Source organism: Oncorhynchus mykiss, chromosome 3 (genome assembly GCF_057628025.1).
Source record: "Oncorhynchus mykiss isolate SJ-2025 chromosome 3, ASM5762802v1, whole genome shotgun sequence".
NCBI lineage: Eukaryota > Metazoa > Chordata > Actinopteri > Salmoniformes > Salmonidae > Oncorhynchus > Oncorhynchus mykiss.
Genome location: NC_143024.1, coordinates 53,168,801 through 53,192,317, shown reverse-complemented (window position 1 = coordinate 53,192,317; position 23,517 = coordinate 53,168,801). Strand labels below are relative to the sequence as shown.

General features: G+C 41.4%; 1 long non-coding RNA gene across 1 annotated transcript in view; it reads left to right on the top strand.

The window, feature by feature from the left end:
- LOC149984588 (uncharacterized) overlaps positions 1-1,512 on the top strand; it is a 238,972-nt gene extending 237,460 nt beyond the window's left edge. Inside the window, exon 3 of the long non-coding RNA XR_016494691.1 lies at positions 1,488-1,512. This is a non-coding gene — a long non-coding RNA (uncharacterized LOC149984588). The remainder of the gene's footprint in view (positions 1-1,487) is intronic.
- The last annotated feature ends 22,005 nt before the right edge of the window (positions 1,513-23,517 follow it).

Here is a 23,517-nt window from a genome sequence, read left to right as displayed (position 1 = left end):
CAAAGCCAGTTCCACTGCTTTTGTTTCACCAGGTGTATGCAATTAATGATCAGGTCGAACAGAAAACCTGTAGGCTCCGGACCTAGTAGGGTAAGAATTTAACCATCTAAACAGCTGTGAACCATCTAATCCGCTGGTGTACTTTTGGTTTTGTACACCGCTGTACCATCTAAACCATTGTGAAATATAGTTTCAATAACCAAAAGTATTTTCAGTTGTTTGAAGCTGGTGCACAAACCCAAAAGTTAAAGAAACTTAAGAACAGGAAGAATAGAAATAGTGCACATAGAAAAGATCTACCGCTTCTTACAATTGCTTTTAATAGGAAAGACAGATCTATATCTCAAATTGTTTTGTGAATTTGGACAGTTACATATTGCAGCTTTAATCCTTTTTTGTAGCTACAACATTTACATGAGAGCAATGGAACACTATGAGGATGTTGACCTTAGAATGTCTAAAGTGGCAATAAAACATTTACATTTGAAGTTGGAAGTTTACATACACTTAGGTTGGAGTCATTAAAACTCATTTTCAACCACTCCACAAATTTCTTGTTAACAAACTATAGTTTGGTAAGTCGGTTAGGACATATACTTTGTGCATGACACAAGTCATTTTTCCAACAATTGTTTACAGACAATTGTTGGATTTATTTAATTTATAATTCGCTGTATCACAATTCCAGTGGGTCAGAAGTTTACATACACTAAGTTGACTGTGCCTTTAAACAGCTTGGAAAATTCCAGAAAATTAAGTCATGACTTTAGAAGCTTCTGATAGGCTAATTGACATCATTTGAGTCAATTGGAAGTGTACCTGTACATGTATTTCAATGCCTACCTTCAGACTCAGTGCCTCTTTGCTTGACATCATGGGAAACTCAAAGTAAATCAGCCAAAACCTCAGAAAAAAAATTGTAGCCCTCCACAAAATTGTAGCCCTTTGCTCCAAAGGTTCATCCTTTGGAGCAATTTCCAAACGCCTGAAGGTACCACGTTCATCTGTTATACCTCTCAGGAAGGGGGAAAGATGCTGGAGGAAATATGTACAAAAGTACCTATAGCCACAGTAAAACGAGTCCTATATTGACATAACCTGAAATGCCGCTCCGCAAGGAAGAAGCCCCCGCTCCAAAACCAATATGAATAACCAGACTACGGTTTGCAACTGCACATGGCGACAAAGATTGTACTTTTTGGAGAAATGTCCTCTGGTCTGATGAATCAAAAATATAACTGTTTGGCCATGATGACCATCTTTTTATTGTGAGGTGGGAGGCTTGCAAGCCGAAGAACAACATCCCAACCGTGAAGCACAGGGGTGGCAGCATCATGTTGTGGGGGTGCTTTGCTGTAGGAGGGACTGGTGCACTTCAAAAAATAGGTAGCATCATGAGGTAGGAAAATGATGTGGATATATTGAAGCAACATCTCCAGATGTCAGTCAGGAAGTTAAAGCTTGGTTGCAAATGGGTCTTCCAAAAGGACAATGACCCCAAACATACTTCCAAAGTTGTGGCAAAAGGACAACAAAGTGAATTGGAGTGGGTCTAGGGCATGACGGTGTTCATTGACTACAGCTCAGCGTTCAACACCATAGTGCCCACAAAGCTCATCACAAAGCTGCCCAGGTGGTAATGGTAGGCAAGAACATATCTGCAACGTTGATCCTCAACACTGGTGCCTCTCAGGGGTGCTTGCTTAGTCCCCTCCTGTACTCCCTGTTCACGCACGACTGGGTGCCTAATCACTCTGGCATGATGGTGTTAATGTGAGCCATGACCAGCCTTTCAAAGCATTTCATGGCTACTGACGTGGCTACATGTTTCAAAAAAAAACATGTAGGTATTACAGACTCGGCAGGGAGAGGTTGAAAATGTCAGTTTAGACACTTGCCAGTTGGTCCGCACATGCTTTGAGGACACGTCCTGGTAATCCGTCTTGCCCCTCGGCTTTGTGAATGTTGACCTGTTTAAAGATCTTGCTCACATCGGCTACGGAGAGCGTGGTCACAAAGTCGTCCGGAAGCGTTGGTGCTCTCATGCATTCTTCAGTGTTGCTTGCCTCAAAGCGAGCAAAAAAGGCATTTAGCTTGTCTGGTAGGCTCGCGTCACTGGGCAGCTCGCGGTTTCGTTTCCCTTTGTGGTCTGTAATATTTTTCAAGCCCTGCCACATCCGACAAGCAAGTTGCATTGAATCTTCATCCTGTGTTGACGCTTTGCCCATTTGATGGTTCGTCTGAGGGCATTGCGTCCGGATTATTGTCCCGCTCCTTGAATGCGGCAACTCTATCCATGGCTTCTGGTTGGGAAATGTACTTACGGTCACTGTGGGGATGACATTGTTGATGAAGTCAGTGACTGGTATTGTATACTCCTCAATGCAATTGGATGAAACCCGGGAAATATTCCAGTCTGTGCCAGCAGTCCTGTAGCGTAGCATCCGCGTCATCTGACCACTTCCGTATTGTGCGAGTCACTGGTACTTCCTGCTTTAGTTTTTTCTTGTAAGCAGGAATCAGGAGGATAGAATTATTGTCACATTTGCCGAATGGAGGGAGAGAGTCTCCGTGTGTGAAGTAAAGGTGGTCTCTAGATTTTTTTCCTCTGGTTGCACATGTGACATGCTGGTAGAAATGAGGTAAAACGGATTTAAGTTTGCCTGCGTTAAAGTCCCCAGCCACCAGGAGCACTGCTTCTGGATGAATATTTAATTGTGGCCTTGTACAGCTCGTTAAGAATGGTCTTAGTGCCAGCATTGGTTTGTGGTGGTAAATAGACAGCTACGAATAATATAGATGTAGAAAGTGTGGTCTACACCTTATCATGAGCTATTCTACCTCAGGTGAGCAATTCCTCTAAACTTTGTTAATATTGGACATCCAGCACCAGCAGTTATTGACAAATAGACACACACCCTTACTCCTCGTCTTACCTGACATTGCTGCTCTGTCCTGACGAAACACATAGAAGCCAGACAGGTCTATATTATCTGTGTCGTCGTTAAGCTATGTCTCGGTGAAACATAAGATATTACAGTTTTTAATATCCCAATGGTAGGATAGTCTTAATCATAGATTGTACAGTTTGTTTTCCAATGATTGCTTGTTGGCCAATAATACAGAAGGTAGTGGTGGTTCTGATGCCCATAAGCTCTTTTCAGTCATAAGAGAAGGTAGCAGCAGCAATATGTACAAAATTTGTCTCAAAAAGGTGTTTATACTTGCGTACTTTGTTTGTCCAGATGAATGTGGTACCTTCAGGCGTTTGGAAAATGCTCCAAAGGATGAACCAGACTTATGGAGGTCTACAACTTTTTTTCTGAGGTCTTGGCTGATTTCTTTTGATTTTCCCACGATGTAAAGCAAAGAGGCACTGAGTCTGAAGGTAGACCTTGAAATACATATACAGGTACACCTCCAATTGACGTCAATTAGTCTATCATAAGCTTCTAAAGCCATGACATAATTTTCTGGAATTTTCCAAGCTGTTTAAAGGCACAGTCAACTTAGTGTATGTAAACTTCTGACCCACTGGAATTGTGATACAGTGAATTGTAAGTGAAATAAATCCAACAATTGTCTGTAAAAAATTTTTGGAAAAATTACTTGTGTCATGCACAAAGTAAATGTCCTAACCGACTTGCCAAATTTGTAGTTTGTTAACAAGAAATTTATGGAGAGGTTGAAAAATGTGTTTTAATGACTCCAACCTAAGTGTATGTAAACTTCCGACTTCAACTGTTTACACACATGTTGTAGATATATGGTAGTGGAATATGGGTGTGAGGGCACACACTTTGTGTTGTGAATTCTGCAATGAATGTATTGTAATGTTTTTAAAATAGTTTAACTGCCTTAATTTTGCCGGACCATGGGAAGAGTAGCTAATAGGGATCCATATTAAATAGAAATACAAGCAGTGACACTAGCATATGTATGCATATTGTTGGTATTAAAACACAGCAAAGTTGTCACCTAAACATTTGTTTAGACAAATCATTGGTTCATTTGCTAGCTAGCTATCACATAATTGTACAAAATGTGATAGCTAACATTAGCCAGCTTGCTAAGCATTAGCCAGCTAGCCAGTCAGCAGTGCTGACATATTTAAACTGATATAATAAGCAACAAAATGTGATTCACTCTATTCCATAAAACATGACATTGCTAATCAGGCATCAATTAGCTAACACAATTTCAAAGTTTATTAGGAAGTTTAATTAATAAGTTAGACAGTCACTGGACAACTTCTTCTCTGGTCGTCAACGGTTATTGGTCTTGGAACTCATGTGTTTACCTGAAGCTGTTTACCATAAATGATATTGCAAAATATTCAAATATAATCTTGAGAGTATTGTTTAGTAGAAAAAAATATCTGGCAAACTGTTTTCTACTAGTGGCAATACATATTATTCTTGCTAAAGGATTGCTGCAAAAAATATATATATTTGAATCTGACCTTTTTTGATAAGTATTCAAACCCTTTGTTATGGCAAGGCTAAATAAGTTCAGGAGTAAAAAAAGGTCCCTTAGTCAAGCAGTGCATTTCAAACACAGATTCAACCACAAAGACAAGGGAGGTTCTCCAATGTCTCACAAAGATTGGCACTTATTGGTAAATGGGTAAAAATAAAAAATACATGTAATATCCCTTTTAGCATTAATTACACATTTGATGGTGTAAGTCACTTCAAAGATACAGGCATCCTTCCTAACTCAGTTGCCAGAGAGAAAAGAAACCACTCAGTGATTTCACCATGAGGCCAATGGTGACATTTACAGAGTTTAATGGCTGTGATAGAAAAAAAACTTGGATGGATCAACAACATTGTAGTTACTCCACATTTCTAACCTAATTGAGAGAGTGAAAAGAAGGAAGCCAGTACAGAATACAAATACTCCAAAACATGCATCCTGTTAGCAAGAAGGCACTAAACTAATACTGCCAAAAATGTGGCAAAGCAATACACTTTTTTCCTGAATAAAATGTGTAATGTTTTTGGGCAAATCCAATACAACACCTTACTCATAGTCACGGATAGTGGTGGCTGCATCATGTTACGGGTATGCTTGTAATCGTTAAGGACTGGGGAGGTTTTTAGGATAAAAAAGAAATGGAATGGAGATCAGCACAGGCTAAATCTGTACAGGAAAACCTGTATACGTCTGCTTTCCACCACAAATTTGAAAGAGCTTGAAGAATTTGAAAATGAATAATGGGGCAAATGTTGCACAATCCGGGTGTGGAAAGCTCTTGGAGACTTACCCAGAAAGACTCAAAGCTGTGATCACTGCCAAAGACGCTTCTACAAAAAATTGACTCAGGAGTGTAAATATTTATGTATTTCAATACATTTGCTAAAATTTCTAGAAACATGTTTTCACTTTGTCATTATGGACTATAGTGTATAGAGAATTTTAAAAAAATGTATTCCATTTTGAATTAACACATCAAAATTTTGAATAAGTCAAGGGGTATGAATACCTTCTTGACTAAATTGTAAAGTTGGGAAATCTGTAAATAAATACAGCAGCCTACATAAAATAGTGGGAATTTGATATCAATCGTACAAGCCAAACTGCAGCTGGAAAACTAAACTCCATTGTGATGAAGGCTCCAAATAAAAATAAAAAAAACTGAACAAACAGATAGGACTCCAATTATTCTCAATGTTATTACCTAGCCCAAAAAGCCTTATGACATACATGATTAAACTTGAAATAATTTATTTTCAGAGAATCACTTTGCCTACCTTTTTTGGTTAACTTTCTTGTTGAATTCAATCAAAACTATTTAATTTGGAAAATATCCAAGCTGTCACAGCAGGGGGAAAATGTAATGTCCTTGGGCTCAGTTTAGGAGGTAAAACAAGTTGCATGCATTATCCTACCTCCACCAACCAGCAGAGCCCTATTCAAAGCACAGCAGCACACAGTAGTACAGCAGCACTCAAAATCATGTTTGCCACCCTTTAGGATGCCAGTGTGACAATCAGGCTGCAGCACTTTGTTTGATCTTTATTTATATATTTTCACATAATTAACTGTCTGATGTTTGCCTCTGCATGAAATGTGCCGTGAGCAGGTAATTAGCTGTGTATTGTAAGAGGAGCAACCTTGCATGGGTACAAACATAAGTTTCTTACAGATGTTTTCCCCCCGAGACGCTTATTTTTTCTACATCCGGGTAATTATTTATTTTGCTATCCTGGATATCTTCCTCTCATTTAGTATACATGACTACTGTGCATTGATTTTGTTTCGCCTGAGTGTGCTTACAGTATATCTCATATTGTGGCAGCGATATACATTTTGATCCTGACAAACTCCACCGTTCCTGCTGGTGACAAGCATACTCATAACATGATGCTGCCTCCACCCCTTGAAAATACACTCTACTGGATTTGAAACAAAGTAGACCACAACATCAATAAACCCAATTGGGTGGATTTGAAACCAGTTGAGCGGACAGCTGTTTTGCACTGTTTCGCTATGGTTTTAGTTATCCATCTAGCTAGAGGGTAATATTTTATTAATGTAGTAGTGTTTCCCCCCCAAAAAGCTACTATAACCTTTGGCATTCACCTGGAATTGTTAATTTATATCTGAGAAACAAAACACTTTTAAACCCATATGATCTAGTACACAATCAAAGTATAATAAAACATATACAAATATGGTATACGGTATGGGTCTTCTTTTCCTGTGGCGGTCCTCATGAGAGCCAGTTTCATCATAGCGCTTGATGGTTTTTTGCGACTGCACTTGAAGACACTTTCAAAGTTCTGGATTGACTGACCTTCATGTCTGTAAGTAATAATGGACTGTCGTTTCTCTTTGCTTATTTGAGCTGTTCTTGCCATAATATGGACTTGGTATTTTACCAAAAAGGGCTCTCTTCTGTATACCCCCCTACCTTGTCACAACACAACTGATTGGCTCAAACGCATTAAGAAGAAAAATACATTCCACCAATAAAATTTTAAGAAGGCACACCTGTTAATTGAAATGCATTGCAGGTGACTACCTCGTGAAGCTGGTTGAGAGAATGCCAAGAGTATGCAAAGCTGTCATCAAGGCAAAGGGTGGCTATTTGAAGAACCTCAAATATAAAACATATTTTACTTCATAGTTTTGATGTCTTCATTATTATAATACAATGTAGAAAACAGCAAAAATAAAGAAAAACCATTGAATGAGTAGGTTCTCTAAAACTTTTGACCGGTAGTGTATGTTTTTACAACTTTTCATAGATAAATTGCATGAATAGTCCCGTTTGCCTCAGTATTATTCCGTGTAATTCAGTTGGAAGAGCAGGGTGTGGGTTCGATCCCCAAGGGGGACCAGTACGAAAAAAGCATTAAAATGTATGCACTCACTGCTGTAAATCGCTCTGGATAAGAGTGTCTGCTAAATGACTAAAATGTCAATGTAAATGAACATTTCCTTTTCTTTATGCAATACAACCTTTACAATTGTTTATGCACTATTTATCAAAAATATTTATCAAACCCTGTTGCTTACCTTTACTACAAGTAATTTGACGTCTATTACCAATCAAATCTACAAATAATATGTATCAAATGTATTACACTGTAATGTTTTTAGAAACTAAACACAAAACATGTCCTAAACAAATATTTTCAAAAAATGTATTTGTGGGCAGTCTTATTTTAATATGAATGGCTTGAAATGGAATAAAATCTCCCCTCGGTGAAAGTCAAATCTGACACTGAGTACAATGTGTAGTTAAAAATGGCAAGCTGAACAAAACGAATGGACGCACTAACAGCATTGCAGATATTGCAGAATTTTGATGAGCTGGAGTCAGATGGAGGATCAGATATTGAGCCTGAAATCGACATTGCTGATGACCTCTAGCCTCTGCCTCCGATGGCTGAAGGCCATGATACATTGGCAATTTTTTGGGGCAATATTGCTGACAACGGAGAGGGGTATGAGACACTGGAGCAATGAGTAACATGGACATGATTAGGATATTTCGTATGAATCATAGATAAACTTAATTTCCCCATTGATTTTCTCATCTCCTATAGCTTTGTATTACCATTTAAAAAATATATATATATTTCACCTTTCTTTAACCAGGTAGGCCAGTTGTGAACAAGTTCTCATTTACAACAACGACCTGGCCAAGATCAAGCAAAGCAGTGCGACAAAAAACAACAACACCGAGTTACACGTGGGATAAACAAAAGTACAGTCAATAACACAAGAGAACAATCTATATATAGTGTGTGCAAAGGGCGTAAGGAGGTAAGGCAATACATAGGCCATAGTAGCGAAGTAATTACAATTTAGCAAATTAACACTGGATGTGCAAATGATGATGTGCAAGTACAAATACTGGTGTGCAAAAAAAGTAAATAATAACAATATGGGGATTGAGGTAGGAAGTTGGATGGGCCATTTACAGATGGGCTGTGTACAGCTGCAGCGATAAATGACATCACCGAAGTCGAGGATCGGTAGGAAAGTCAGTTTTACGAGGGTATATTTGGCAGCGTGAGTTAAGGAGTCTTTGTTGCGAAATAGGAAGCCGATTCTAGATTTAATTTTGGATTGGAGTTGCTTAATATGAGTCTGGAAGGAGAGTTTATATTCTAGCCAGACACCTAAGTATTTGTAGTTGTCCACATATTCTAAGTCAGAACCGTTCAGAGTAGTGATGCTAGTCGAGCAGGTGCAGGCAGCGATCGGTTGAAAAGCATGCATTTAGTTTTACTAGCATTTCAGAGCAGTTGGAGGCCACCGAAGGAGTGTTGTATGGCATTGACACTCGTTTGGAGGTTTGTTAACACAGTGTTCAAAGAAGGGACAGATGTATACAGAATGGTGTCGTCTGCGTAGAGGTGCATCAAGGAATAACTAGCAGCAAGAGCGACATCGTTGATATATACAGTGAAAAGACTTGGCCCGAGAATTCAACCCTGTGGTACCCTCATGGAGACTGCCAGAGGTCCGGACAACAGACCCTCCGATATGACACACTGAACTCTATCTGAAAATGAGTTGTTGAAACAGGCGAGGCAATCAATTGAGAAACCAAGGCTATTGAGTCTGCAGATAAGAATGTGGTGATTGACAGAGTCGAAAGCCTTGGCCAGGTTGATGAAGACGGCTGCACTGTACTGTCTTTTATCGATGGCGGTAATGATTTTGTTTAGGACCTTGAGCGTGGCTGAGGTACACCCGTGACTATCTCGGAAACCAGATTCCACTGCGGAGAAGGTTATGTGGGATTCGAAATGGTCAGTGATCTGTTTATTCACTTGGCTTTCGAAGACTTTAGAGAGGCAGGGCAGGATGGATATAGGTCGATAACAGTTTGGGTCTAGAGTGTCACCCCCTTTGAAGACAGCTTTCCAATCTTTAGGGATCTCGGACGAAACGAAAGAGGTTGAACAGATTGGTAATAGGGGTTGCAACAACAGTGGCACATAATTTGGGGTAGGGTTGGGGTAGCCAGGAGGAAAGCATGGTCAGCCTTGGAGAAATGCTTATTGAAATGTTCGATTATCGTGGATTTATCGGTGGTGACAATGTTTCCTAGCCCCAGTGCAGTGGGCAGCTGGGAGGAGGTGCTCTTGTTCTCCATGGACTTTACAGTGTCACAAAACTTTTGGGAGTTAGAGCTACAAAATTTCTGTTTGAAAAAGCTAGCCTTAGCTTTCCTGACTGACTGTGTGTATTGGTTCCTGTCTTCCCTGAAAAGTTGCAAATCGCGGGGACTATTCGATACTACTGCAGTCCGCCACAGGACATTTTGTGCTGGTCAAGGGCAGTCAGGTCTGGAGTGAACCAAGGGCTATATCTGTTCTTAGTTCTACATTTTTTGAAAGGGGCATGCTTATTTAAGATGATGAGGAAAATTACTTTAAAGAATAACCAGGCATCCTCTACTGATGGGATGAGGTCAATATCCTTCTAGGATACCCGGGCCAGGTTGATTAGAAAGGCCTGCTCGCTGAAGTGTTTCAGGGGTGGTCGTTTGACCGTAGACCCATAGCGGATGCAGGCAATGAGGCAGTGAACTCTGAGATCCTGGTTGAAAACAGCAGAGGTGTATTTGGAGGGAAAGTTGGTCAGGAAAATATCTGTGAGGGTGCCCATGTTTACAGATTTAGGGTTGTACCTGGTGGGTTCCTTGATGATTTTTGTGAGATTGAGGGCATCTATCTTAGATTGTAGGACGGCCGAGGTGTTAAGCATATCCCAGTTTAGGTCACCTAACAGAACGAACTCTGAAGATAGATGGGGGGCAATCACTTCACAAATGGTGTCCAGGGCACAGCTGGGAGCTGAGGGGGCTCTATAACAGGCGGCAACAGTGAGAGACTTATTTCAGGAGAGATACATTTTTTTAATTAGAAGCTTTAACTGTTTGGGCATAGACCTGGAAAGTATGACAGAACTTTGCAGACTATCTCTGCAGTAGATTGCAACTCCTCCGCCCTTAGAAGTGCCAATCTTGATGGAAAATGTTGCAGTTGGGGATGGAAATCTCAACATTTTTGGTGGCCTTCCTAAGCCAGGACACGGCAAGGACATCAGGGTTGGCGGAGTCTGCGAAAGCATTGAGTAAAACAAACTTAGGGAAGAGGCTTCTGATATTAACATGCATGAAACCAAGGATTTTACGGTGACAGAAGTCAACAAATGAGAGCGCCTGGGGACACACCGGGTCTGGGTTAACCTCTACATCCCCCGAGGAACAGAGGAGGAGTAGGATGAGGGTACGACTAATGACTATCAAAACTGGTCGTCTAGTGCGTTGGGGACAGAGGATAAAAGGAGCAGATTTCTGGATATGGAGATAAACCTAGGCATTGAGTGATGATAAGAGAGGTGGAGGCACTGGTTATGCTAGGTGAGGTCACCGCATGTGTGGGAGGTGGGAAAAAAGAGCTATCCGAGGCATGTTGAGTTTGACTAGGAGCTCCGCAGCAAAATAAAACAATGACAACTACTCTAAACAACAGTATACAAGGCATATTGACATTGGAGAGAGACATAAAGCAATCACAGGTGTTGATTGGGAGAGCTAGCTAAGACAACAACAGCTAATCAGCTTAAAACAACTTCTTAAGGCTAGGGGACAGTATTCAGAAGTTCAGATGACTGACATGCCCAAAGTGAACTGCCTGTTACTCAGGCCCCGCTGTACACCAGCGGAACCCATCCAACTTGAAGCAGTTTTGCCTTGAAGAATGGGCAAAAATCCCAGTGGCTAGATGTGCGAAGCTTATAGAGACATACCCCAAGAGAGTTACAGCTGTAATTGCTGGAAAAGGTGGCACCACACAGTATTGACTTGTGGGGTGAATAGTTACGCATGATCAAGTTTTCTGGTCTTATTTCTTGTTTGTTTCAAAAAAATATATATTTTGCATCTTCAAAGTGGTAGGGATGTTGTGTATATCAAATGATACAAACCCCCCCAAAATCTATTTTTTTTCCAGGGGGGTGAATACTTTCGCAAGCCACTGTATACCCTCATTCAAACAAACAGACTTACTTACACACGCGATCACCACACACGCACACACGCACGCATACACACACACACACACAGGCTGTCCTCACTAGGACTGGAAAAAGGCCCGGGGTGTAGTGGAGGAAGGAGTCAGACGCAGGAGACAGAGAGTTCAGAGTAGGCTACTTCTTTATACACCGACCAGGTGAAAACAGACGCCACTCAAAACATATGCCTCAAAACACAGGGGAACTAAACAGTCCCAAAAAACAGCTCATGTACACGAACAACCGTGACATACACGCGTGTACAAAGAGTACACATAAAACAATCCCCCACACCCAGCAGGTGCGCCGGCTGGCTAATAAAGCCCAACTAATAAACCTAATTAACAACAGGTGTAACTAATAAACAGACAAGGAGATGGAGGAAAATATCAGTGGCAGCTGACCGCCACCCGAACGGGAAGGGGAGCCACATTTGGTAGGAGTAGTGACAGCCGTCCTGCTGTGCTGGGCTCTCACCCACTAAAGTACACTGCTCAAAATAATTAAGGGAAGACTTAAACCACAAAATGTAACTCCAAGTCAATCACACTTCTGTGAAATCAAACCGTCCACTTAGGAAGCAACACTGATTGACAATACATTTCACATGCTGTTGTGCAAATGGAATAGACAACAGGTGGAAATTATAGGCAATTAGCAAGACACCCCCAATAAAGGCGTGGTTCTGCAGGTGGTGACCACAAGACCACTTCTCAGTTCCTATGCTTCCTGGCTGATGTTTTGGTCACTTTTGAATGCTGGCGGTGCTTTCACTCTAGTGGTAGCATGAGACGGAGTCTACAACCCACACAAGTGGCTCAGGTAGTGCAGCTCATCCAGAATGGCACATCAATGCGAGTTGTGGCAAGAAGGTTTGCTGTGTCTATCAGCGTAGTGTCCATAGCATGGAGGCGCTACCAGGAGACAGGCCAGTACATCAGGAGACTTGGAGGAGGCCGTAGGAGGGCAACAACCCATCAGCACTACCTGAGCTACTTGTGTGGTTTGTAGACTGCTGGCGGTGCTTTCACTCTAGTGGTAGCATGAGACGGAGTCTACAACCCAGACAAGTGGCTCAGGTAGGCGGAGATCTTAGTGGGCTATACTCGGCCTTGTCTTAGGATGGTAAGTTGATGGTTGAAGATATCCCTCTAGTGGTGTGGGGGCTGTGCTTTGGCAAAGTGGGTGGGGTTATATCCTTCCTGTTTGGCCCTGTCCGGGGGTGTCCTCGGATGGGGCCACAGTGTCTCCTGACCCCTCCTGTCTCAGCCTCCAGTATTTATGCTGCAGTAGTTTGTGTCAGGGGCTAGGGTCAGTTTGCTATATCTGGAGTACTTCTCCTGTCTTATCTGGTGTCCTGTGTGAATTTAAGTGTATGCCCTCTCTAATTCTCTCTTTCTTTCTTTCTCTCTCTCTCTCTGAGGACCTGAGCCCTAGGACCATGCCTCAGGACTACATGACGTAATGACTCCTTGCTGTCCCCAGTCCACCTGGCCGTGCTGCTGCTCCAGTTTCAACTGTTCTGCCTGTGATTATTATTATTTGACCATGCGAACATCTTGGCCATGTTCTTTTATAATCTCCACCCGGCACAGCCAAAAGAGGACCTGCAAACCCACATAGCCTGGTTCCTCTCTACGTTTCTTCCTAGGTTTTGGCCTTTCTAGGGAGTTTTTCCTAGCCATTGTGCTTCTCCACCTGCATTGCTTGCTGTTTGGGGTTTTAGGCTGGGTTTCTGTACAGCACTTTGAGATATCAGCTGATGTACGAAGGGCAATATGAATACATTTGATTTGATTTGTAGTGCAGCTCATCCAGGATGGCACATCAATGCGAGCAGCAGGACCGCTTCCTCCGCCTTTGTGCAAGGAGGAGCAGGAGGTGCACTGCCAGAGCCCTGCAAAATGACCTCCAGCAGGCCACAATGTGCATGTGTCTGCTCAAACGGTCAGAAACAGACTCCATGCGTGTGGTATGAGGGCCCGATGTCCACAGGTGGGGTTGTGCTTACAGCCCAACACCGTGCAGGACGTTTGGCATTTGCCAGAGAACACCAAGATTGGCAAATTCACCACTGGCGCCCTGTGCTCTTCACAGATGAAAGCAGGTTCACACTGAGCACATGTGACAGATGTGACAGAGTCTGGAGACGTCGTGGCGAACGTTCTGCTGCCTGCAACATCCTCCAGCATGACCAGTTTGGCGGTGGGTCAGTCATGGTGTGGGGTGGCATTTCTTTGGGGGGCCGCACAGACCTCCAAGTGCTCACCAGAGGTAGCCTGACTGCCATTAGGTGCCGAGATGAGATCCTCAGACCCCTTGTGAGACCATAAGCTGGTGCGAGTGGCCCTGGGTTCCTCCGATTGCAAGACAATGCTAGACCTCATGTGGCTGGAGTGTGTCAGCAGTTCCTGCAAGAGGAAGGCATTGATGCTATGGACTGGCCCGCCCGTTCCCCAGACCTGAATCCAATTGAGCACATTTGGGACATCATGTCTCGCTCCATCCACCAATGCCCCGTTGCACCACAGACTGTCCAGGAGTTGACCATCCGCCACCTCATCAGGAGCATGCCCAGGCATTGTAGGGAGGTCATACAGGCACGTGGAGGCCACACACACTACTGAGCCTCATTTTGACTTGTTTTAAGGACATTACATCAAAGTTGGATCAGCCTGTAGTGTGTGACTCCAAATCCACACCTCCATGGGTTGATAAATTTGATTTCCATTGATAATTCTTGTGTGATTTTGTTTTTAGCACATTCAACTATGTAAAGAAAAAAGTATTTAATAAGAATATTTCATTCATTCAGATCTAGGATGTGCTATTTTAGTGTTCCCTTTTTTTTGAGCAGTGTATATTACAGGGATGGTGTAATGTTTTACGGTGAGGAAAATATATATTACAGCATATCTGCTATAAATCAAAATTACAGTTTTAAACTGACAATTCTAGTGCCAGTATAATGCTGTAAACGTACAGTGAATTTCTCCCTGAAATCGAAATATATCAAAAACAATACATTTGTACATTAACTAAATGTATTCAAATTGCTAACAAATTAAAAAAATAATTGAGAATAGAAGTAACAACAGTTAACACATATGTAACCAAATACGAGCATAATTCTCTCCTGTGTGTATTTTTCGGTGTATTTCTTTTTACTTTGATGGAATTGAGAAACTCTCCTTACAACGTGGGCAGTGGTGAGACCTCTTAGGTCTGTGATCTTCCTGCTGTTGCTCTCTGGATGTAGAGAATGTCTCAACATGGTCCCAAAACACTCATTTAAAAACGATGCTGTTTGCGGAGATAGGGGGAGAGAGAGACAAAGGAACAGAGGAAGAGTTCAAATTGGGATTGGGTATAATCCTAGATCTATGATCAGGGGCAACTCTCTCGACATAAGGGGGCTCAGATGCAGTGAAACACACAACGGGACAGTTTGAATAGGAAAGCATCCAGGAGAGAGAAGTCAGCAGAGCATCGGGTGTTGCTCAAGGGGTTCCTTAACAATCTTCCTCAGTTCTGATGTCAGCTCTTCTCAGCCCTAGGACAAGCATAGAAAAATAAAGATTAGAAGGACAGACAGAGAGAGCCAGGGCTGTTACGATGTTGGTAAAAAGATAGGTGACAAGGGACATATCAAGCTGGTATTGGTGTGTGCATTCAAACTCATTGAGCTCTTAGGGGTTGAGAACAGCTGACTGCCACTTTGTTACCTTGTCAGGCACTTTGTCCCATCTTCAGGGTTCATTATCTTGGGTTGATTTGAACCAGGAATCCGTGCAGCCATACAGTGCATTCAGAAAGTATTCAGACCCCTTGATTTTTTTCCCACATTTTGTTACGTTTACATCCTTATTCTGGTCTGCTGTATTGAAATGCAAAAGGTGGAGAATGCCTGGGGCAATTTTAAATCATTGTTTTTACATGCTGTAGATAAGCAGGCTCCAGTAAAAAAAGGTTAGAATGATGCAAAGAACTGAACCATGGATAAATGTTAACATTTTAAAGGCAATTAAGCGTAGAAATTAACACTTTCTGGAATTTAGGAAATCCAGGGCAGATGATATATTTATAGACTATAAGAAATTAGGTCAACAGGATGATACAGAAGGCCAAGAAGAAATATTTTAATGACAATATAGTTGAAAATAGGAACAATCTGAGTAAATTATGGAAGCGTATGAAGCTGTTAGGTTACAGTAACAGATTAAAGACCAAAGCTCTTAATCTTAATTTGGACATTACAGGAAAGGTTACATCAGACAAGACGATGGTTGCAGACAGTCTGAATAGCTATTTTACAACTATAGCTAATGCATTAGTTAGCAAGTGACCTTGTCAATCAGGTTGCTATGGGGAGAGTCATGTCCAGCAGTTTTACTCACAGCAGGGGATTCAAGTAGATGATTTTTCATTTGAAAAGGTGTCTGAGTCAACTGTGCTAGAGAGGCTGAAAGAACTTGACCATTCCAAAGCAATGGGCCTTGACAACATTCCTGCCAGATTTCTAAAGGATGCTGCGGTAATTATCACCCCCTGTGTAACTCACATTGTGAACCTGTCTATTGAATTCTCGTGTTTTACCAGTCAACTAAAACTTGCAAGGGTCATTCCTTTACTGTATATAAAAAAGTTAATAAATTAGATCATGGAAACTATCAACCTGTCTCAACCCTGTGTGCTTTATCGAAGGTAATGGAAAATATTATGTTCAAGCAGATTGACAGTTATATTTCCTTACATAACCTATTCTATGAGCTCCAATCTGGCTTCAGGAAATCCCATTCCACTAACACCTGCCTACTATATCTGACTGAAGAAGTAGACGGAGGGACATTTTGTGGTATGGTTACTTTAGATCTCCAAAAGGCGTTCGATACAGTGGATCATGAGATTCTGTTAATCAAACTAAGAGCCATGGGTTTCAACACCTTAGCAGTAAAATGGGTCAGCTCTTACCTGCAAGGAAGAAAACAGACGGTGGATGTGTATGGGACCCTGTCTAAACCCAACATTTTGAACTGCGGAGTACCCCAAGGGAGTGTGCTGGGTCTACTTTTATTTCTATTGTACATAAATGATCTGAAATCTGCCTATACATGTGACCTTTTCCTATATGCAGATGATTCTTCACTGTTGGTTTCCCACAAAGACAAACATGTGGTTGAGAAAGCCCTCAGTGCTGAACTTCTGAATGTCAGTAAATGGCTATATGACAATAAGCTGGAACTTCAACTTGGAAAAACAGAGTCCATCTTGTTTGGGTCCAAAGTGAAACTGAGGAAATTCACATATTTTAAGGTGGTAGTAGGTGACATAGTAGTCGCAGCAAAAAAACTCTGTTTTTATCTCGGATGTGTGCTGGATAACCATCTGACAAGGGAGAGCATGGCACAAAATGTTATTGCAAAAGTAAACCATGAAATTAGGTTCCTGGCTAGAACCTCCAAATATCTGGAAAATAATGCAATGGGGACTTTGGCAGGTGCTCTTGTTCAGTGCCACTTCGACTATGCATGCTCTTCCTGATACAATAGTGCCCCCAAGATATAAAAAAAAAATATTTCAGATATCTCAGAACAAATTAGTCAGGATTATTTTTTAATTTCCAGCACTTACACATCTTGACTATTCCCACTTTGAAAGCCTTAGATGGCTTAAAGTGGAGGAGAGTCCCTCAGGTAAGATTGTCCACAGTATGGTCCCCAGATATTTATGTAACTACTTTAACTTATTAGGGGATAACCAAAACTATTCAGCTAGAAGGAATGAAACTGACGTTGTTCCTTTTAGATTTAAAAGTGGTATGAAACATTTTTATACTCGGCTGCCATTACTTGGAATAATCTTCCAAAGAATTTGAAACTTATAACCTCCATAGGTTGTTTCAAGATCTAACTGAAACAATTGCTAAATAAAAGTATGTCTCAAAGTGAGTGGTAAGATTAAAATGGGTGGCGGAGAGGGAAATACCCAGGATAGAATATGGTCTGCCATTTTGGTGCCTGTTGTTTATTATGTTGTGTGTGAAAATACACTACCGTTCAAAAGTTTGGAGTCACTTAGAAATGTCCATGTTTTTTAAAGAGAAGCACATTTTTTTGTCCATTAAAATAACATCAAATTGATCATAAATATAGTGTAGGCATTGTTAAGGTTATAAATTACTATTGTAGCTGGAAACGGCAGATTTTTTATGGAATATCTACATAGGCGTACAGGGGCCCATTATCAGCAACCATCACTCCTGTGTTTCAATGGCACGTTGTTTTAGCAAATCCAAGTGTATCATTTGAAAAGGCTAATTGATCATTAGAAAACCCTTTTGCAATTATGTTAGCACAGCTTAAAAATGTTGTCCTGATGAAAGAGGCAATAAAACTGTCCTTCTTTAGACTAGTTGAGTATCTGGAGCATCAGCATTTGTGGGTTCGATTACAGGCTCAAAATGTCCAGAGAAAAATAACTTTCTTTTGAAACTCCTCAGTCTAAACCTGTTTGAGAAATGAAGGCTATTCCAAGCGAGAAATTGATAAGAAACTGAAGATCTCATACAACTCTGTGTAATACTCCCTTCACAGGACAGTGCGAACTGGCTCTAACCAGAATAGAAAGGAGTGGGAGACCCCGGTGCACAACTGAGAAAGAGTACAAGTACATTAGAGTGTCTAGTTTGAGAAACAGACGCCTCACAAGCCCTTAACAGAGGACATTTCTCCAAAAAGTACGATATTTGTCCACATGTGCAGTTGCAAACCGTAGTCTGGCTTTTTTATGGTGGTTTTGGAGCAGTGGCTTCTTCCTTGCTTAGCGGCCTTTCAGGTTATGTTGATACAGGACTCATTTTACTGTAGATATAGATACTTTTGTACCCGTTTCCTCCAGCATCTTCACAAGATCCTTTGCTGTTGTACTGGGATTGATTTGCACTTTTCGCACCAAAGTACATTCATCTCTAGGACACAGAATGCGTCTCCTTAAAGAGCGGTATGACACGTGCGCGGTCCCATGGTGTTTATACTTGCGTACTATTGTTTGTACAGATGAACGTGGTACCTTCATAAGTTTGGAAATTGCTCCCAAGGATGAACTAGACTTGTGGAGGTCAACAATGTTTTTTCTGAGGTCTTGGCTGAGTTCTTTTGATTTTCCCATGAGGTCAAGCAAAGAGCCATTTTGTTTGAAGCGTAGGCCTTGAAATACATCCATAGGTACACCTCCAATTGACTCAAATTATGTCAATTAGCCGATCAGAAGCTTCTAAAGCCATGACATCATTTTCTGGAATTTTCCAAGCTGTTTAAAGGCATAGTCAACTTTGTATATGTAAACTTCTGACCCACTGGAATTGTGCTACAGTGAATTATAAGTGAAATAATCTGTCTGTAAATAATTTCTGGAAACATTACTTGTGTCAGGCACAAAGTAGATGTCCTAACCAACTTGCCAAACTATAGTTTGTTAAACAGCACCTACTTCCACTGGTATGGATATCTCCATTCATCCAGTTTTTTTGGTTGGGGTATGTCCAGATTGTTATTGTGTGTACATCATCAACACATTTCCTAATGAAGCCTGTGACTGTTGATGAAGTCCCCCTACTTTTACCAGAAGCTGACGTTCGACCCATACGGAAAATGGAAAAGCCGTCTGGTTGAATAGCAGGCGAGTGCATTGTCCGTGAGCCATGTCTCTGTAAAAAGAGACACATGTCCCTCTGCAATTGAAGCCTTGATCCATTTTTCTTCCAGTGAATAGACATTAGCCATCAGGATACTAGGAAGAGGAGGCCCCCTTTCCTTCCTCTTTGTCGTCGCCAGCATTGCCTTCGGTCATCATGGTCAACAGCCTGCTGTGCGTGAAACAAAGGAGTAAATGTTGTATTCCAGATCCGGGAGGCTGAGAGAGAAGTGTGTAGCTTCCGATTCATGATCCATAAGTTTTTGCCAGTTGTAGGAACTTATTGCATGGACATTATGGGCAAACAAAGTAATAATGAATGCAAGAATAGCCATAAAAAAAGCTAAATCGAGCAGGAACCGGCAATACATGTGTCCTCTTCAGCGCCGCCATCTTCAGATTCAGCATTCAGATTTACATGGTGAACACTGTGTAGACAAGGTCTGTGTTTTGACAAAGCTGAATGTGAGGGCTACAGCTATATATTGTAGAGTGCTTTGGAAAACCTGCCAACGTGTCAAACCAACTCTGCCTTGGAGTAAGTCAGATCTAGTTTTTGAACAGCATTTTGACTTCAGACATGTTTTTTGAGCTTCATCAAATTGGCTTAGTATGGCAACAAGCAGTTTAATGGTAATGATTGCTTCAAAACAATCCAAATGGGAAGGATGCAGTATAAATTACATTGAGACTGCCACCCACCCCTTTTTAAAAATCTTAGGGCTAGGTGTCCCTCGACAACTTCTGGTGACATTGGAGCGCGCGCAATTCAAATAAATAATCATAAAAATCATGGATATAAAACATTTAGGTACATACAAGAGTCTTATATCAGTTAAAAGCTTACATTTTTGTTAATATAACTGCAATGTCCTATTTACAATAGGCTTTATAGCGAAAGCATGCCATGCGATTGTTTGAGGACGGCGCCCCACATCAAAATATTTTTCCACCTGCACAGGCATCATAAAATCACAAATAGCGATTAAATATTCACTTAATTTTTGAAAATCTTTCTCTGATTTGCAACCCAAAGGATCCCAGCTACAACATGTAGTGTTGTTTTGTTCGATAAAATCCTTCTTTACATCCCAAAAAGTCTGTTTAGTTGGTACCATCGATTTGAGTAATCCACTCGTTCAACATGCAGAGAAAGGAATCCAAAAAAGCTACCACTAAACGTTGTTAAAATGTGTCAAAATACATTTCTAGTCAATCCTCAGGTACCCTAAAATGTAATTAAACTATAATATTTCATATGGAAAGAAGTTAAATAGGAAAACGATATTAGCAGGTGCATGGCCTCTTCGTTGTGCGCGCACAGACTGATTTCCAACTCTGAGTTCCAGGACTAAGACTCAAAATTCTTCCTCGTTTGGGAAGAAGCAAGCCTGAAACCCTGAACAAAGACTGCTGACATCTACTGGAAGCCATAGGAATTACAATCTGGGAGCTGGATTTGGAAATGTCCCTATACTTTCCATTGTAAGAGCATGGGTTGTTTTTGGGGGGAATTTTCTCCTACCATGTCTATTGTGTTATAGTCTCATACATTATTTTAACATTTCTACTAACTTCTATCCAATGGTACCAATTACAGTGGGGCAAAAAAGTATTTAGTCAGCCACCAATTGTGCAAGTTCTCCCACTTAAAAATATGAGAGAGGCCTGTAATTTTCATCTTAGGTACACTTCAACTATGACAGACAAAATGAGAAAAACAATCTAGAAAATCACATTGTAGGATTTTTTATGAATTTATTTGCAAATTATGGTGGAAAATAAGTATTTGGTCACCTACAAACAAGCAAGATTTCTGTCTCTCACAGACCTGTAACTTCTTCTTTAAGAGGCTCCTCTGTCCTCCACTCGTTACCTGTATTAATGGCACCTGTTTGAACTTGTTATCAGTATAAAAGACACCTATCCACAACCTCAAACAGTCACACTCCAAACTCCACTATGGCCAAGACCAAAGAGCTGTCAAAGGACACCAGAAACAAAATTGTAGACATGCACCAGGCTGGGAAGACTGAATCTGCAATAGGTAAGCAGCTTGGTTTGAAGAAATCAACTGTGGGAGCAATTATTAGGAAATGGAAGACATACAAGACCACTGATAATCTCCCTCGATCTGGGGCTCCACGCAAGATCTCACCCGTGGGGTCAAAATGATCCCAAGAACGGTGAGCAAAAATCCCATAACCACACGGGGGGACCTAGTGAATGACCTGCAGAGAGCTGGGAAAGTAACAAAGTAACAAAGCCTACCATCAGTAACACACTACGCCGCCAGAGACTCAAATCCTGCAGTGCCAGATGTGTCCCCCTGCTTAAGCCAGTACATGTCCAGGCCCGTCTGAAGTTTGCTAGAGAGCATTTGGATGATCCAGAAGAAGATTGGGAGAATGTCATATGGTCAGATGAAACCAAAATATAACTTTTTGGTAAAAACTTAATTTGTCGTGTTTGGAGGACAAAGAATGCTGAGTTGCATCCAAAGAACACCATACCTACTGTGAAGCATGGGGGTGGAAAAATCATGCTTTGGGGCTGTTTTTCTGCAAAGGGACCAGGATGACTGATCCGTGTAAAGGAAAGAATGAATGGGGCCATGTATCGTGAAATTTTGAGTGAAAACCTCCTTCCATCAGCAAGGGCATTGAAGATGAAATGTGGCTGGGTCTTTCAGCATGACAATGATCCTAAACACACCGCCCGGGCAACGAAGGAGCGGCTTCGTAAGAAGCCTTTCAAGGTCCTGGAGTGTCCTAGCCAGTCTCAAGATCTCAACCTCATAGAAAATCTTTGGAGGGAGTTGAAAGTCGTGTTGCCCAAAAACATCACTGCTCTAGAGGAGATCTGCATGGAGGAATGGGCCAAAATACCAACAACAGTGTGTGAAAACCTTGTGAGGACTTACAGAAAATGTTTGACCTCTGTCATTGCCAACAAAGGGTATATAACAAAGTATTGAGATAAACTTATTGACCAAATACTTATTTTCCACCATAATTTGCAAATAAATACATAAATAAATCCTACAATGTGATTTTCTGGATTTTTTTTCTCATTTTGTCTGTCATAGTTGAAGTGTACCTATGATGAAAATTACAGGCCTCTCTCATCCTTTTAAGTGGGAGAACTTGCACAATTGGTGGCTGACTAAATACTTTTTTGCCCCACTGTATATGCATATCCTGGCTTCTGGACCAGAGTAACAGGCAGTTTACTTTGGACACGTCAGTCAGGTGGAAATTCAGAAAAAAGGCCCTAACAAGTTTTAATTAACAGAGAGTAAAGGAAAGGCAGATGGCATGAGCTGGAATCTTAAATCCAAGTTTATTTGTCACGTGCACTGAATACAACAGTGAAATGCTTACATAGTCTCTAACCAATGGTGCGAAAAAAAGGTATGTGTGTGTGTGTGTGTGTGTGTGTAGGTAAGTAAAGAAATAAAATAACTTTAAAAATACATTTGAAAAGAGTAGCGAGGCTACATACAGACACCTGTTAGTCAGGCTTATTGAGGTAGTATGAACATGTAGGTATCGTTAAAGTGACTATGCATATATGAACAGAGAGTAGCAGAAGCGTAAAAAGAGGGGTTGGCGGGTGTTGGGACACAATGCGGTTAGCCAATGTGCGGGAGCACTGGTTGGTCGGGCCAATTTAGGTAGTATGAATGTATCTATACATGAATGTATAGTTAAAGTGACTATGCATATAAGATAAAACAGAGAGTAGCAGCAGCGTAAAAGAGGGATTGGGGGGTTGCACACAATGCAAATAGTCCGAGTAACCATTTGGTTACCTGTTCAGGAGTCTTATGGCTTAGGGGTAAAAACTGTTGAGAAGCCTTTTTGCCCTAGACTTGGCACTCCAGAACCGCTTTCCATGCGGTAGTAGAGAGAACAGTCTATTACTGGGGTGGCTGGGGTCTTTGACAATTTTTAGGGCCTTCCCCTGACACCACTGGGGCAAAGCTGCCTGCCATCCAGGACCTCTACACCAGGTGATGTACTGGGCCGTACGCACTACCCTCTAAGGTGCCTTGTGGTCGGAGGCCGAGCAATTGCCATACCAGGCAGTGATGCAACCGGTCAGGATGCTCTCCCTGTTGCAGCTGCATAACCTTTTGATGATCTCAGGACCCATGCCAAATCTTTTTTGTTTCCTGTGTGGGAAAAGGCTTTGTTGTGCCCTCTTCACGACTGTCTTGGTGTGTTTGGACCATTCTAGTTTGTTGTTGATGTGGACACCAAGGAATTTGAAGCT